This window comes from Salvelinus sp. IW2-2015, linkage group LG18 (assembly GCF_002910315.2).
Source record: "Salvelinus sp. IW2-2015 linkage group LG18, ASM291031v2, whole genome shotgun sequence".
Taxonomy (NCBI): domain Eukaryota; kingdom Metazoa; phylum Chordata; class Actinopteri; order Salmoniformes; family Salmonidae; genus Salvelinus; species Salvelinus sp. IW2-2015.
In genome coordinates, this window is record NC_036858.1 from 65,973,983 (window position 1) to 65,989,855 (window position 15,873).

The window sequence follows — 15,873 nt, forward strand, 5'->3', positions numbered from 1 at the left end:
CAGCTAAGCCCCAGTGATGTACTGGACCATACGCACTACCCTCTGTAGTGCCTTGCGGTCGGAGGCCGAGCAATTGCCGTACCAGGCAGTGATGCAACCAGTCAGGTGCTCTCAATGTTGCAGCTGTAGAACTTTGAGGATCTCAGGACCAATGCCAAATCTTTTAGTTTCCTGAGGGGGAATAGACTTTGTCGTGCTCTCTTCACGACTGTCTTGGTGTGTTTGGACCATTCTAGTTTGTTGATGTGGACACCAAGGAACTTGAAGCTCTCAACCTGCCCCACACAGCCCCGTCGAAGCGAGAATGGGGGCGTGCTCGTCCTCCTTTTCCTGTAGTCAACAATCATCTCCTTAGTCTTGGTTACGTTGAGGGATAAGTTGTTATTCTGGCACCACCCGGCCAGGTCTCTGACCTCATCCCTATAGGCTGTCTCGTCATTTCGGTGATCAGGCCTACCACTGTTTTGTCGTCTGCAACTTAATGATGGTGCTGGAGTCGTGCCTGGCCATGCGGTTGTGGGTGAACAGGGAGTACAGGAGGGGACTGAGCACGCACCAACTGGGGGGCTCCATGGTGAGGATCAGTGTGGCAGAAGTGTTGCTACCTACCCTCACCACCTGGGGGTGGCCCGTCAGGAAGTCCAGGATCCAGTTGCAGACGGAGGTGTTTAGTCCCAGGACTTAGCTTAGTGATGAGCTTTGAGGGTACTATTGTGTTGAACGCTGAGCTGTACATTTACATTTACATTTAAGTCATTAGCAGACGCGTCTTATCCAGAGCGACTTACAAATTGGAAAGTTCATACATATTCATCCTGGTCCCCCCGTGGGGAATGAACCCACAACCCTGGCGTTGCAAGCGCCATGCTCTACCAAACTGAGCCACACGGGACCACAATGTAGTCAATGAATAGCATTCTCACATACAGTAGGTGTTCCTTTTGTCCAGGTGGGAAAGGACAGTGTGGAGTGCAATAGAGATTGCATCATCTGTGGATCTGTTTGGGCGTATGCAAATTGGAGTGGTCTAGGGTTTCTGGGATAATGTGTTGATGTGAGCCATTACCAGCCTTTCAAAGCACTTCATGGCTACAGACGTGAGGCTGCGGGTCTGTAGTCCTTTAGGCACGTTGCCTTCGTGTTCTTGGGCACAGGGACTATGGTGGTCTGCTTGAAACATGTTGGTTTACAGACTCAATCATGGACATGTTGAAATGTCAGTGAAGACACCTGCCAGTGTGGTCAGCACATCCTGGTAATCCGTCTGGCCCCGATCTTGTGAATGTTGACCTGTTTAAAGGTCTTACTCACGTCGGCTACGGAGAGCGTGATCATACAGTCGTCCGGAACAGCTGATGCTCTCATGCATGCCTCAATGTTGCTTGCCTCGAAGCGAGCATTGAAGTGATTTAGCTTGTGGGGTAGTGCTAGTGTCAGCAGCTTGCGGCTGTGCCTTCCCTTTGTAGTCTGAAAAAAGTTTGCAAGCCCTGCCACATAAGACGAGCGTCGGAGCCGGTGTAGTACGATTCAATCTTAGCCCTGTATTGACGCTTTGTCTGTTTGATGGTTTGTCGGAGGGGCATAGCAGGATTTCTTATAAGCTTCCGGGTTAGAGTGCGACCTTGAAAGCGGCAGCTCTCACCTTTAGCTCAGTGCGAATGTTGCCTGTAATCCATGGCTTCTGGTTGAGGTATGTACGCACAGTCACTACGGGGACGACATCTCGATGCACTTATTGATAAAGTCAGTGACTGATGTGGGTGTCTCCTCAATGCCATCGGAAGAATCCCGGAACATGTTCCAGTCTGTGATAGCAAAACAGTCCTGTGTTTAGCATCTGCTTCATCTGACCAATTTTTTATAGACCAAGTCACTGGTGCTTCCTGCTTTAATTTTTGCTTGTAAGGAGGAATCAGGAGGATAGAATTGATAGAATCAGAAGAATAGAACTTCACCATCTACAGTTCAACGACGAATCTGGGTTTGGAGGATGACAGGAGAATGCTACCTGCCGAATTCATAGTGCCAACTGTAAAGTTTGGTGGAGGAGGAATAATGGGGCTGTTTTCATGGTTCGGGCAAAGCCCTTTGGTTCCAGTGAAGGGAAATCTTAACGTACAGCATACAATGACATTCTAGATGATTCTGTACTTCCACTTTGTGGCAGCAGTTTGGGGAAGGCCTTCCTGTCCCGGTTCGCCAACAGCCCAGTGCGGGTTATCACTCCCCGCACTGGTCGGGCTACGGGGAGCATGCAACCAGGTTAGAGTTGGGCAGGCTCGTGCTCAAGGGGCAAGTCGCCACGGCCCGGTATATCCGGCGCCACCTTCCCGCCCCAGCCCAGTACACCAGTGCCTACACCATGCACCAGGCTTCCAGTGCGTCTCCAGAGCTCCTGTCCCCTCCCACCATCCTCCCCGTAGGCGGTCGTCTCCAGCCAGTACTCAGTTCGGCACTCCACCGGCACCAAGCTCTGCTTCCGTGCCCATCATCGCGCACTCGCACTAGTACAGTCAGCTCGTGGTCTCAAGCCCGCGCACGCCCTGCCTGCTCGCACTAGGTGCGTGCCTCAGCCGACCCCAGTGCCGGTACCACGCACCAGGCTATAGTGCGCTTGAAGTCCATGTGCCGTTCCTGCTCCCCGCCCTGAGGTGCGTGCTCCAGCGGTACACCAGTTCCGGCACCACGCACCAGGCCTACTGTGCGCCTCAGCAGGTCAGAGTCGGCCGTCTGCCCAACGCCGCCTGCACTGCTCGTCTGCCTAGCGCCGTCTGAGCTGACTGCGTGCCCAGCGCCGTCTGAGCCATCCGTCTGCCCAACGCCGCCTGTGCCGCTCGTCTGCTCAACGCCGCTGCGCCGCCGTCTGCCAGCGCCGCCTGAGCCGCCCGCCAGCCCAGCGCCGTCTGAGCCGCCCGTCTGTCCCGAGCCGGTAAACCAGCCCGTCTGTCCCGAGCCGTTAGAGCGCCCGTCAGTCAGGAGCCGCCAGGCCGCCCGTCATCAGGAGCCGCCAGAGCCGCCAGCCAGGAGCCGCCAGCCAGTCATGAGCAGCCTTCCAGTCATGAGCTGCCACTCAGTCCGGAGGTGGTGCCGCTCAGTCGGAGGTGTGCCGCTCAGTCCGGAGGTGGTGCGCTCAGTCCGGAGGTGGTGCCGCTCAGTCCGGAGGTGGTGCGCTCAGTCCGGAGGTGGTGCCGCTCAGTCCGGAGGTGGTGGCGCTCAGTCCGGAGTGGTGCCGCTCAGTCCGAGGTGGTGCCGCTCTGTCCGGAGCTGCTTTTTCAGTCCGGAGTTGCCCCTCTGTCGTGAGCTGCCTCTCTGTCTTGACTACCTCTCTGTCTTGAGCTACCTCGTCTTGTCTCTCGTTGAGCTACCTCTCTGTTGAGCTACTCTCTTTGAGCTACCTCTCTGTTCTGAGCTACCTCTCTGTCCTGAGCTACTCTCTGTCTGAGCTACTCTCTGTCCTGAGCTACCTCTCTGTCCTGAGCTACCTCTCTGTCCTGGAGCTTACCTCTCTGTCCTGAGCTACTCTTCTGTCCTGAGCTCCTCTCTGTCCTGAGCTACCTCTCTGTCCTGAGCTACCTCTCTGTCCTGAGCTATATCCTTCTCTATCTAGGGGGGCCTTGGTGAAGGTCCTAGACCAGTCCGGGGGCGAGGGTCGCCACTCAAAGGACGCTAAGGAGGGGGACAAAGACAGTGGTAGAGTGGTGTCCTCGTCCTGCGCCGGAGCCGCCACCGCGGACAGATGCCCACCCAGACCATCCTCTTGAGTTTTAGGGGTGCGTTCGGAGTCCGCACCTTCACATTTATTGTTTTGTTGTTTGTAGTGTTCACATATTCTTTATTAAATTATGTTGAACACTAGCCGCGCTGCGTTTTGGTCCTCTCCTTCATCCCAGGAAGAAAACCATTACAGCAAGTCCCAGCAACAATGCTCCAACATCTATTGGAAAGCCTTCCCAGGAGAGTGGAGGCCATTATAGCAGCAACGGGGGGACCAACTCAATATTAATGCCCATGATATTGGAATGAGATGTTCGACGAACAGGTTTCCATATACTTTTGGTCATGTAGTGTATCTTACTGAATGAGAGGTAGCCATTCATTACAATACCTCTCTCACACACACACTGCCCTCACACTGCGCATGTGTTGTTACACATCATTAAATATATTGAGGCAAAAATTACCGACAGCCGCTTACAATTGAATGAAAATTAAATAGATTTCAATATTATTGAATGATATAGACTTATCTAGGCTATACTGTAGGCTGTTTATGCAGTCATCTCGGTTTTCAATTAAAGTATATTTTTATCCTTAGCTTGTTTGTAACAATTGCAAATACATTCCTAGTCACATTCGTTCTGAAGTTATCAGCGGTCACTGAAAGATAGATAAACATCTTGATTTTGTGTTTAGTGGAGATCTTCTCTCTATAAAGTCACACCGGAGGGCAAAAAAGCATTAACGTCAGACCTAGCTGTTCTACGAGTGGCCGGAGGCGTTAAGTAATGACAATTTTCAAGTGTAACTTTAGTAGCGATGGCTTTGGGAAACAGCTAGGAGATTTAACGATGCTCCTGCAAAGGTTCTAACGATGAACTTAGCCTGCAGATGCTTTTGGGAAACCAGGCCCTGGTCTATATGCGGTCTGGTCTGGTCATCTTTACATGTAGTACTCTATGTATGTGGTTTGGTCTGGTTATCTATACCTGTAGTACTCTATGTAATGTGGTCTGTCTGGTTATCGTATACCTGTAGTACTCTATGTATGTGGTCTGGTCTGGTTATCTATACCTGTAGTACTCTACGTATGTGGTCTGGTCTGGTTATCTATAACCTGTAGTACTCTACGTTATGTGGTCTGGTCCTGGTTATCTATACCTGTTGTATCTATCGTATGTGTCTGGTTGGTTATCTGTACCTGTATGTACTCTACGTATGTGCGTCTGGTTATCTTACATGCAAGTACTCTACGTAGTGGTCTGGTCTGGTTATCTATACCTGTAGTACTCTACGTATGTGGTCTGGTCTGGTTATCTATACATGTAGTACTCCTACGTATGTGGTCTGGTCTGGTTACTCTATACCTGTAGTACTCTACGTATGTGGTCTGGTCTGGTTATCTATACCTGTAGTACTCTACGTATGGTGGTCTGGTTATCTATACATGAAGTACTCTACGTATGTGGTCTGGTCTGGTTATCTATACATGTAGTACTCTACGTATGTGGTTTGGTCTGGTTATCTATACCTGTAGTACTCTATGTATGTGGTCTGGTCTGGTTATCTGTACCTGTAGTACTCTACGTATGTGGTCTGGTTATCTATACATGAAGTACTCTACGTATGTGGTCTGGTCTGGTTATCTATACATGTAGTACTCTACGTATGTGGTTGGTCTGGTTATCTATACCTGTAGTACTCTATGTATGTGTCTGGTCTGGTTATCTGTACCTGTAGTACTTCCGTATGTGGTCTGGTTATCTATACATGAGTATCTACGTATGTGGTCTGGTCTGGTATCTATACCTGTAGTACTCTACGTATGTGGTCTGGTCTGGTTATCTATACCTGTATACTCTACGTATGTGGTCTGGTCTGGTTATCTGTACCTGTAGTACTCTACGTATGTGGTCTGGTTATCTATACACTGAAGTACTCTACGTATGTGGTCTGGTCTGGTTATCTATACTATGTAGTACTCCTTATGTATGTGGTTTGGTCTGGTTATCTATACCTGTAGTACTCTATGTATGTGGTCTGGTCTGGTTATCTATACCTGTAGTACTCTACGTATGTGGTCTGGTCTGGTTATCTATACCTGTAGTACTCTACGTATGTGGTCTGGTCTGGTTATCTATACCTGTAGTACTCTACGTATGTGGTCTGGTCTGGTTATCTTACCTGTAGTACTCTACGTATGTGGTCTGGTTATCTATACATGAAGTACTCTACGTATGTGGTCTGGTCTGGTTATTATACATGTAGTACTCTAGTATGTGGTCTGGTTATCTATACATGTAGTACTCTACGTATGTGGTCTGGTCTGGTATTTATACCTGAAGTACTCTACGTATGTGGTCTGGTCTGGTTATCTATACATGAAGTACTCTACGTATGTGGTCTGGTTATCTATACCTGTAGTACTCTACGTATGTGGTCTGTCTGGTTATCTATACCTGTAGTACTCTACGTATGTGGTCTGGTCTGGTTATCTATACATGTAGTACTCTACGTATGTGGTCTGGTTATCTATACATGAAGTACTCTACGTATGTGGTCTGGTCTGGTTATCTATACATGTAGTACTCTACGTATGTGGTCTGGTTATCTATACATGAAGTACTCTACGTATGTGGTCTGGTCTGGTTATCTATACATGTAGTACTCTACGTATGTGGTCTGGTCTGGTTATCTATACCTGTAGTACTCTACGTATGTGTCTGGTTATCTATACATGAAGACTCTATGTACTCTGGTTATCTTACATGTAGTACTCTACGTATGTGGTCTCGTTATCTTATACATGAAGTACTCTACGTATGTGTGTCTGGTTATCTATAACATGTAGTACTCTACGTATGTGGTCTGGTTATCTATACATGTAGTACTTCTACGTATGTGGTCTGGTTATCTATACCTGTAGTACTCTACGTATGTGGTCTGGTAATCTATACCTGTAGTACTCTACGTATGTGGTCTGGTCTGGTTATCTATACCTGTAGTACTCTACGTATGGTGGTCTGGTTATCTATACATGTAGTACTCTACGTATGTGGTCTGGTTATCTATACCTGTAGTACTCTACGTATGTGGTCTGGTTATCTATACATGTAGTACTCTACGTATGTGGTCTGTCTGGTTATCTATACCTGTAGTACTCTACGTATGTGGTCTGGTTATCTATACTGTAGTACTCTACGTATGTGGTCTGGTCTGGTTATCTTTACATGTAGTACTCTACGTATGTGGTCTGGTTATCTATACATGTAGTACTCTACAATGTGGTCTGGTCTGGTTATCTATACCTGTAGTACTCTATGTATGTGATCTGTCTGCGATAGCGGCCAAATCTACTTTAGCCATGTCCCAGTCAGGCAGGCCCAACAGCTGTTTGATGACGTTGTCAGCCATCTGCTGCATGAAGTGGAGGGTCTGTACGTAGTCTCCCCGCGTGGCGAAGTCTCATCCAACCTCGCCAGGTGCTGCTTCAGACCACTCTCCATGCTACCCATGGTGCCCGTCACCTGGAGGAGGAGGAGGAGAGATGGAGAGGAAGAAGGGGGAGAGGAGAAGAAGGGGATAGGCGAAGAGGGGGAGAGGAGAGAGAAAAGGGGGAGAGGAGAAGAGGGGGAGAGGAGGAGAGAAGAGAGGAAGAGGGGGAGAGGAGAGGAAAGGGGGAGAGGCGAGGAAAGGGGGGAGGAGGAAGAGAGGGAGAGGAAAGGGGGAGAGGAGAAGAGGGGGAGAGGAAGAGAGGTGTCAGTACACACAGAATACTCTGTTCATTTACATATGATTAGCAAGAGTTAAGTTCTGTCCCAAATGACACCCTATTCTCTATTTAGTGCACTACTTTTAACCAGGACCCATATGGGATTTATGTGAATATTACAGGGCAGGCTTGACAATGAAGTTCTCAGTTCTAGAGGTCTAATACACTATGGAAGTAACACAGCATTTTCCAGGAAGTAGCCTTGTAGTTTTGTAACTTTTATAGGATTTTTGAATGGCCTTCAATGGGCAAAAACACAGCACAATCATGCGTAATCATACTGCTGCAAATGAGGTCTAGCAACCAGGGCAGCACCCTCCTTGAAACACACATAAACAACCAAGAGAATTATAAACTTCCTGCTACTCACATTTTTCTGTAACACTTTTATTTACACCAAATTGGCCAAACACACATAAGATTAAAGGGGTACCAAGACTGCATCCAAAATGGCACCCTATTTCCTATATAGACCACTATTTCTGACTATTTATGTAAAGTAGCGCACATCTGGTGCCAGTTGGGACACAGCCCAAATGTGGAGCATGGTTACACTACCACTTCACTCCCCACTTAATTACAACATGCTTCCAGGGTTGTTGACTGGGAAAGGCTTTTCAGAGACAGCGACATCCTGGTATTTGATCATTAAAAAGGGCAATAAATGCTTCCATTCAGCCCTAGGTACTTGGCATTCAGTGGGAGTACCGACCACTCATATTGCTTGTGTTTGTGGAGGAGGGGACAGCGCTGTCGTTTGGTTCTGGGGGACTGCTGGGTGGAAGTAATGAGGTAGTTTGGTATTCACTGTGTGTGGAGTCCTCACTCACTACTGCCTTTGGCTATGGGGGGTAGAGAGAAAGAACGAGAGGAATTAAGAAATTAAGGGAATTAAGAGTAAAAGAAGGAAAGAAAGTAAGAGAAGGATAAAAGGAGGGAAAGATAGAAAGGAAAGAAAGAAAGTGAGAGAAAGAGAGAAAAAAGAAAGCGAAAGAGAAGAGTACCCACGGGAAGAAGATAAAGCTGGTCAGAAGGTTGGTTCAGGGAGTTAAGGTGACATTGGCAGATACAGAACAAATACATTATGCTACACTGATTAGGACAGTACCATGAGGCCTACTGTACACTGATCAGGACAGTACCATGAGACCTACTGTACACTGATCAGGACAGTACCATGAGGCCTACTGTACACTGATCAGGACAGTACCATGAGGCCTACTGTACACTGATCAGGACAGTACCATGAGGCCTACTGTACACTGATCAGAACAGTACCATGAGGCCTACTGTACACTGATTAGGACAGTACCATGTGGCCTACTGCACACTGATTAGGACAGTACCATGTGGCCTACTGTACACTGATTAGGACAGTACCATGTGGAGCATCACTTTAGCCACTGTACTATGGCGGTATTATTATATTTCAGCTTGAGATCTAGTTTGAGATACAGGAAAAGAAGAATTATGCATCTTGTGTCATGATGTTGCCCTGTTGGCAAGGTTTATGACCCCCCCATAAATACCTGTCCCCATTTTTCTCTCCACTCTACAGAATGGACTCTTGGGAAGCCCTTTTGTTAACACAGAGAGAGTATTGTAACATCAAAAGGTTGGGGAAGAACAATCTTTAGGTAATCCAACCAGTTGGAAGTATCCGTTGGTACTTAAAGAATATGATGTCAGATCAGTTGTCATCTGAGACATTATTACTGATGATAAGACGACATAAACTGTATCTTGGAAAGTCTACACATCCTAGTTATCAGATTCATATATAATTGTTGTGCAATTTAAATGTTTAAATATGAAACTATTTGTGAAAAGTTTAAATGTAATTTTAGCTTCTAAATGAGAGAATTGTTTTCATAAGTGAACTATGCTCACTCAGTGGCCCAGGCATTTGTTGTGAAATATGAAGCAGGCCCTTCTCTCCCCCACTACAAAAGGCCATTGACAAAAGTCAACCTCTTGTGTTCTCGATGACGTGAGGACTGCTGTTCATATGTTTAAAAGGGCTAATATCAACTACAGAACTAAGCCAACCTCAGCGTGAGCTCTGGTTGCGAATGGTTGAATGACTACAACCTAACGAAATTAACATTGTGTTCCCGATGACGTGAGGACTGATGTCCATACGCTTAAGGGGGCGAATTTCAATGTGGAGGTGATGATCGCCACGCTGGAAGGATGAATGTGACTATACCAGCCAGAGTATAGCATGAGCTTATAGTATGGCAACTTGATATGAACTTTGAACTCTTATTCACTAAAGAAGTGATACATCCTAGACATCGAGTTAGCAGCAGCAGCTGTAAACTTGGGCTAGGAAAGGACGGACAATCTCTTTAGAAAGACAGGGTACACAAAGTATTCGTTCAACCACACGACGATGGTACTACAACGTATCCGTTCTACCACAAGACCTATTCCTCAAAGGACAAGGGAGATCTCTGCTGGGCAACCCAGAGTAAATATTTATTGCATTTTCCTTTTCCAAATGGGCAGTTATTTAGAATGCATAAGATTCTGTATTTCCGATAGCCTAGCTTTATAAGGTCTGATAGAGACCCAATCCTTTTGTTCCTCATTCTTCCCGTGCTTTCATTCAAACCAAACTCCCTTTCTTTGTGTAACCAGCCATCATATCGGTTCCGTCCACTAGGGACGTTTACTTGTATGACATAATTATTAATCAATGTATGATCCATCCTGTGTATATGTTATTCTGTGTGATTATTTAGGTATTTAGTAAATAAATAATTAAACAAAATGTTGTATTGATGATTCAACTTGTTAGCATGGGTTTGTGAAGTTAACCAAGAATTTTACGACGTTCAGATGAGACTGAATAAGGTGACGATTGCTAATTGACTGCTATTGATATAAAAGATTACCAGGTCTTTAAGAGTTTATTCAGAAGACAACAGCTCTATAAACATTTTTCCGTGGTGCTCCGACTTCCTAGTTAATTACATGTACATGATTAGTTTAATCAGGCAATATTAATTACAGAGAATTTATTTGATAAAATAGCATGTCATATAACACTTAATCCATAGCAAAGACACGACACCGGGCTCTTACTCAAACTGATTGTCTCAGCTCAATGGTGAGGAGGAGAGGAGGGTTCCTTCAATTACATTTGAATGGATGAGCTCAGAATGGATGAGGTCAGGCATGAAATGAAACATGGCTCTAAAGTGCTGTAGCCGTTCTGTCTCCCAAAGATAGATTCCTTCTCCGCTGGTTAATTTTGGGTAATAAAATCTTGAAAAACCTCTTCATGAATATATTCCACTTTTTTTTACCAGTTTAATGTGATGGTAACCACAGCTGATGTTTTACACCCCAAAATAGATATTATGTCTTGAGAGAAGGGTTAAGAGACATTTTGGTTTGTTGGGTTCGGAGGAAAAGAGAACATGAAAGTGACAGAATATACTGTATGCCATTGAGAAGATGATTGACAGACATAGAAAGGTGGTTAGGAGAGTAATGCACAGAATGGTTGTCTATGATGGATATTGAGGGAAACGATTTGAAAGCATTTGAAGGTCTGAATTCCACAAACAGCCCAGATGGCATAAGACAGTGGTTCCCAAACTTTTTATAGTCCCGTACCCCTTCAAACATTCAACCTCCAGCTGTGTACCCCCTCTAGCACCAGGGTTAGCGTACTCTCAAATGTTGTTTTTGCCATCATTGTAAGCCTGCCACAGATACATTTATTAAACATAAGAATGAGTATGAGTGTCACAACCCGGCTCGTGGGAAGTGACAAAGAGCTCTTAAAGGACATGGGAAGTGACAAAGAGCTCTTAAAGGACATTATTATTTTTTATAATAATATAAAAATAATCAATAATTTTGCTCTGTATTTAACCATCTTATATATAAAACCTTATTTGTTCATCGAAAATTGTGAATAACTCACCACAGGTTAATGAGAAGTGTGTGCTTGAAAGGATGCACATAACTCTGCAATGTTGGGTTGTATTGGAGAGAGTGTCTTAAATCCTTTCCCACACACATTCTGTGCCTGTATTTAGTTTTATGCTAGTGAGGACCGAGAATCCACTCTCACATAGGTACATGGTTGCAAAGGGCATCAGTGTCTAAACAGCGCGATTTTCCAAGGCCCTGCCTACTCTGAGCGCAATCCAGAAATCTGGCAGTGGCTTCTGATTAAATTACATTTTCACAGAACCGCTTGTTGCAATTTCAATGAGGCTCTCTTGTTCAGATATCGGTAAGTGGACTGGAGGCAGGGCATGAAAGGGATAATGAATCCAGTTGTTTGTCTCATCTGCTTCGGGAAAGTACCTGCGTAATTGCGCACCCAACTCACTCAGGTGCTTCGCGATATCACATTTGACATTGTCCGTAAACTTGAGTTCTTTGCACACAAAAATTCATACAATGATGGAAAGACCTGTGTGTTGTCCTTGTCCATGTTAATGCAAACAGAGAAGAGCTCCACCTTCTTAATCATTGCCTCAATTTTGTCCCGCACATTGAATATAGTTGCGAGAGTCCCTGTAATCCTAGATTCAGATCATTCAAGCAGGAGGAAAAACATCACCCAGACAAGTGAAAATTATGGTCAGTAAATAAAACTTTAAGCTTGTCTCTCAATTTAAAAAAAACTTGTCAATACTTTGCCCCTTGATAACCAGCACACTTCTCTATGTTGTAAAAGCGTTASATGGTCGCTGCCCATATCATTGCAGTGCAGAAAATACACAAGAGTTCACAGCCCTTGCTTTAACAAAGTTAACCATTGTCATTGTAGTGTCCAAAATGTCTTTCAAGCTGTCGGGCATTCCCTTGGCAGCAAGAGCCTCTTGTGGATGCTACAGTGTACCCAAGTGGCGTCGGGAGCAACTGCTTGCACGTGTGTTACCCCTTCACTATGTCTCCCTGTTTGCACCATCAGTACAGATACCAACACATCTTGACCACCAAAGTCCAATTGCTGTCACAAAGCTGTCCAGTACTTTAAGAATATCCTCTCCTGTTGTCCTGGTTTCCAGTGGTTTGCAGAAGAGGATGTCTTCCTTAATTGACCCCCCCATAAACGTAACGGACATATACCAGGAGCTGTGCCAGGCCCGCCACGTCTGTTGAATCATCCAGCTGTAAGGCATATAATTCACTGGCTTGTATGCGAAGCAGTAATTGTTTCAAAACATCTCCTGCCATGGTACTTACGCGTCGAGAAACAATGTTGTTTGATGAAGACATTGCCTATATAGATTTTTGGCCTTCTCCACCAGCATTGTCCCAGCCATATCCGTGACAGCAGGAAGAATTAAGTCCTCCACAATAGTATGGGGCTTGCCTGTCCGAGCCACTTGGTAGCTCACCATATAAGAGGCTTCTAGCCCCTTCTTATTAATGGTATCTGTTGCTTTTATACATATCTTACTACTCAAAAGTCGACTTAATTCTCGCTCAAAAAACTCCCGTGGCGTATTTTTCAAAATGCCATGTTTTGTTTCAAAATGTCTGCGCAAGAGTGAAGGTTTCATCGAGTTGTGAGATAGTACTTTTGCAAATTTAACACACTGTGGCTGAGGAAAGGCACAACTCCCAATATAAGTGAACCCCAAATCAATGTAGATCTCATCATACTTGCGCCTCTTCGATGGTCCAACGTCCCTGTCCGTTGTTCGGTGTTTTCCCAGGTAAGGGAATGAGCAGCAGCTACGTTTGGTTACATACGGACCGTTAGTGGAATTCCCGCGAGAGAGTAACGGTTAATTTGATTGGATGTTAATAACAACAAAATGTCAAATAATTTCGCTGAACACTAGATGGTTTAATTTTTTTTTTGTCAGTGAAATGAGGCTAGAAAACAACCTCACACAACTGTATAGCCCCATTGGAAAATATAAATGTACCGTTTCAATTTATTTTTATTTTTTAATGTGTATCGTGTATCACATTTTTATTTGGCGTACCCCAGTTTGGGAATACCTGGCATAAGACATTGAAAGGGAGTGGAGGAGAGGAAGGAAAGAGAAAGTGGCTTAGCAAAAATAAGCAACCTTTTGCCTGATGCTAGCAGCTTCACTTCACTGAAAACACACTGCAACGCCCATGTCTGAACAGGGAAGTCAGTGTTGCTCATTAGTACTATTACATCTGTGTTCTTACTCCAAGTCTAACACAACAACTATGCACTTTCATATCCAGACCTTTACCCTAAACTCAACCACTTCATATCACATTACCTTAAGATAACCCTTAACCTTACTGTTAGATCTGCAGATACTGTAGGGTAGAATATCTACTTCTTAGGTCTCTGATGCTTTATAGTACCATCCTGATGTTTGTGTTCTAGACGCAGCACAGCATGGGTAAGGATGCCAAGGCTGTAGCAGCCAGTGGGGATGCCCTCCTGAAATCCCTTGTCTGGGACAGGAGCCAAACCTAGGAGTCTATAGGCCCAGATCCAGACCCAGGCCCATCTCTCAGTCAACAGCTCTGTCAGTCAGTCACCAGCCATCCCACACAAATCTGCATCCAAAATGGCACCCTATTCCCTACATAGTGCACTACCTTTGAGCAGAGCCCTATGGTGCAGTACTATTTGTGCACTATTTAGGGGCTAGGGTGCCATTTGGGACGCACAGAGACCTCCAACCAGGCAGTTTATCACTGGCTTGTCAACTCCATCCCAAACAAAACCCTTCTTCCTTCCCCTCAACAATTATCAAACATTCTCTCTCCAAGAGCTTGATACTTTGAACATGGTTGCTTACGTTCTAAATAGTTCAAGTAAATCCTTCTTTCACCACACAGAGTCAAATAACTAATCTTTCAACTCTATCGTTTCCAGACAAAGCCTATTACGATGAGAGCGTGTTTGGTTGAGGGAAATATGTTTACAGTTATGTCACTGGTAAGGTCCCAACCAGGGCTAGATAGAACCTTTCTCTCTGACTGACCCACACAGGCAGAGCTCTGATAGCCTGGTCCCACATTTGTTTGTGCTGTCTTTCCAACTCGTATGGTAATTGGCAGGACAACACAAACAGATCTGGGACCAGGCTAGAGCTCTGACTGTTGGATGCCAAAACCTCTCTTCATTCACCATCTCCTTCCTCCAAGACTCAGCAAAGAAGAAAACTATTTATTTATAGAATGTCTGTGGAGTTCATATGGGATATCAGTTAGAGATTATACAAGCATTCCAAATTCCCATTATTCCCTTAACGGTATGAAGAGCAGACTGTTTTTCTGTCTTCTCCTCCTGAAACGAATGTCTTCTAACTGTGTGTCTGATTGTTAATTCAGAATCCCAGTCAGGGTTGTCAGCATGGGGGGCAGACAGCTACACAACCATATGGTCCAGAACTAATGAACTAACTCAAACAAGCTGGGAAAAGTGATGTGACTGTGGTAAAAAAGCAGCCATTGACTGTAACTATGAAGTCAACTTCCATTGATGGTGACTATTAAGTGTTTCCAAATCAGGCCCTCATACTATCACCTAATCATCCCCAGCTTTCAATTGGCTCATTCATCCCCCCTCCTCTCCCCTGTAACTATTCCCCACATCATTGCTGTAAATAAGAATGTTCAGGCAACTTACCTGATAAAATAAAGGTTAAAAATAGAAGAAAAAAATAATACATTTCCATCACCTCCTAGTCTAAGATATCTGCTCCACTTCTGAGGAGTGTGGAGTGGCAGAGGAGGAGTGGGCAGAAGCCAAAGCAGCCATTGTTATCAGAAAGAGGACTAACACCGAAGCAGCACATCAGGATACCCGGCCATTGATCCTCATCAAAGGTCTTTGTTTGCTGGGTTCACGGATGATTGTGGGGACATAAAATCCCCAAAAGTACCCACAAGGATAGTGAAAGAAGGAAAATTCTCCCTCATGGTGACATTTCCCACATCCCCATGAGGATAAAGGCTATTTTGAGGTTAGGTTTAGTGTTACAATTAGGGTTAGGGTTTGAATTAGGGAAAGGGGGTAGTGGTTAGGTTCAGGAGTTAGGGCAAATAGGATTTTGAATGAAAATAGGATAGAAGAACAAAACGTGTGTGTGGGTTGTAGAGTGTGTGTGGGTGTGTGTGGAGTCTGATTGTGAAGAGAGACTGTCGTCTGTCTATAAGACACAGTAAGGCCTTTGTACCATCGGAGGACCACAACTATTTAACAGCTCAGATAGGAACTAGGCTATATTGGTTCTACATGCTTTGGGCTCAATCTCCATTAAAAGTGCATCTTAGTCTTGGACTAGGCTTAATCTGTGTCAGGTACACCGACTGTCTGTTTTCGGGCCCAGCTGTGTAGGGAACAGCTATGACACAGAGAGTAAGCTACAGAAACACTAATCCATTCCATTACCACAGATGGGGAG

The 15,873-nt window shown here is 45.1% G+C and overlaps 1 pseudogene; it reads right to left on the minus strand.

Annotated features, from left to right (window-relative positions):
- The window catches only part of LOC111977997 (protein tweety homolog 2-like), a 115,901-nt pseudogene that overhangs the window by 54,617 nt on the left and 45,411 nt on the right, over positions 1-15,873 (minus strand).